The sequence below is a fragment of the Petromyzon marinus genome, unplaced genomic scaffold (genome assembly GCF_048934315.1).
Source record: "Petromyzon marinus isolate PM22_M1 ecotype Great Lakes invasive population unplaced genomic scaffold, UKy_Petmar_22M1.pri1.0 PM_G_Scaffold_92, whole genome shotgun sequence".
Taxonomy (NCBI): Eukaryota; Metazoa; Chordata; class Hyperoartia; order Petromyzontiformes; family Petromyzontidae; genus Petromyzon; species Petromyzon marinus.
In genome coordinates this window covers 700,001-702,500 of record NW_027423049.1, presented here as the reverse complement: position 1 = coordinate 702,500, position 2,500 = coordinate 700,001, and positions in this window count along the sequence as shown.

Genomic DNA, 2,500 nt, shown 5'->3' with positions numbered 1-2,500 from the left:
TATTCCCAAAGAGTTGAAAAAGAATAGGACGATTCTTATTCCTAAGGTTATGGATGATGAAAAGCTGAAAGAATTGGGGAACTGGAGACCAATAACGATTGGTTCAATGATTCTGAGATTATTTTCCAGAATAATGACTGCACGTCTTGCTCGTGCTTGTCCCTTAAACCCAAGGCAGCGTGGTTTTATAGCGGCATCTGGCTGCTCTGAAAATCTTAAGGTGCTACAGGACCTTATGAGACACGCTAAGAAATTGCACAGGCCGTTGGCTGTCATGTTCATCGACATAGCGAAAGCTTTTGACTCGGTTTCGCATGCTCATATTTTATGGGTGTTAAGGCACAAGAAAGTAGATGAACACGTGGTGGGCATCATCCAGAACGCCTACGATCGGTGTACGACCTCGTTCAAAAGCAATGGCGAGTCGACTCGAGAAATTAGCATACGTGTTGGTGTCAAACAGGGTGACCCCATGTCACCCCTGCTCTTCAATCTTGCCATGGACCCTTTGATATGCACCCTAGAGTCACACGGAGTTGGGTACTCCATTGATACCGACCACGTGACAGCTCTTGCGTTTGCTGATGATTTGGTGTTGGTGAGCGAATCTTGGGTTGGTATGGCCGCCAATCTAGCGATCTTGGAATCATTTTGTGGGCTATCGGGATTGGAGGTTCAGGCCAGAAAGTGCCAGGGCTTCATGATAAGCCCAACCAAAGATTCATATACGGTGAACAACTGCGACCCATGGACTATCAAAAATAAAGATGTCCATATGATCCAACCTGATGAATCAACGAAATACCTTGGTCTGAAAATTGGCCCTTGGACTGGCACTATACAGCCTGATCTACATTGTCAGCTAAAGACATGGATCTCGAAAATCGATGAGGCGCCTCTGAAGCCAACTCAGAAGGTTGAACTACTCAATGCCTATGCCCTACCCAGATTGTTATATCCTGCAGACCACTCGGACTGCAAGCAATCAACTCTCCGTGGGTTGGACCAAGAGATTAGAAAGGCGGTAAAAGGATGGCTCCACCTTCCCGCTTCAACTTGTGATGGACTGTTATATGCCAGAGCCCGAGACGGAGGCCTTGCCATCTTGAAACTGGAAAAAACAATCCCTTCGGTTCAAGTTAGAAGGCTGCAACGTATAGCAAACTCGTCCGATGCTATCACCCGTAATATTGTGTCCTCGCATGGTATGGAGGAAGAATACCGTAATTTGTGGGTACGAGCAGGGGGTGACAGTGATGCAATCCCAACATTCGTTCTCAGGGACTCGGTGTCAAAAGAACCTGTATATCCGAGACCCTGCGATTGGAGGGAGCATGAATTTCAGAGATGGTGCGAAAAGCCGGTTCAAGGAAGGGGCATTGTAAACTTTGCGCATGATAGAATCAGTAATGCTTGGTTGAGGCCATGGTGCGGCTTTAAACAATGCTTCTTTATCGCAGCACTACAACTAAGGGCAAATATTTACCCAACAAGAGAAAGCTTGAACAGAGGCAGAGATGGGGCCTTACGTTCCTGCAGGAAATGCTCTGCCAGACTCGAGTCCCTTTCACACATTCTCGGTCAATGTCCTGCAGTACAGAAAGCAAGAATTGCGCGACACAACAAGATCAGTAACATTCTGGCAGACGAAGCGGCTAGATTGGGCTGGTCTGTATACAAAGAGCCACGGTTCATATCCGAGACGGGAGAGATGAGAAAGCCTGACCTCGTGTTTGCAAAAGATGAGGAGGCGGTTGTGATCGATGTCACCGTCCGTTTTGAGCTTTCAAAGAATACCTTGTCAGATGCTGCCTCGCACAAAGTTTCGTACTATACCCCTCTTGGTGATCAAGTCAAAGTGCTGACGAAGGCTAGCAAGGTCACATTCTTTGGATTCCCGGTTGGGGCAAGAGGAAAGTGGCCCCTTGAGAATAACGAGGTACTTACCTCCCTGGGCCTGACCAAACCCAGAACGACATCACTGGCCAAGATGATTTCCCGCAGAACGCTGCTTTTCTCTCTTGATATTCTGAGAATGTTCTGTGGAAATTATGCGGTCTATGAACAGTCATAGACAACCTCCGAAACAAATAATAGTTTTGTTTTAAGATGTCATTTGTTTTAGATTGATTTTGTTATTTTCGAAGGTGAAGTCGGTTTTTATTTCATTTTACTATTTTCCACAATTTAGATTGTTATTTTCCAAGACGAAGTCTTGGTTCTTTTTTTTTATTGTTAGTTTTTTTTTTTAACACGTCGTATTTGTTACTTTAGAGCTTAGAGGGGACTTTATTTTCGCCTTACTATTTTCTGCCTACAAAGAAGATTAAAAATAAGCTTTTTTCAAGATGGTTTTGTTATTTTCCAAGGTGAAGTCTTGGTATTCTTATTTTACTATTTTCCATAAAGAAGACCTTTCTTTTAGATTTTGTTATTTTCCAAGACGAAGACTTGGTATTTTTATTATATTGCTATTTTTTACACGAAGCTTATTCAAGAG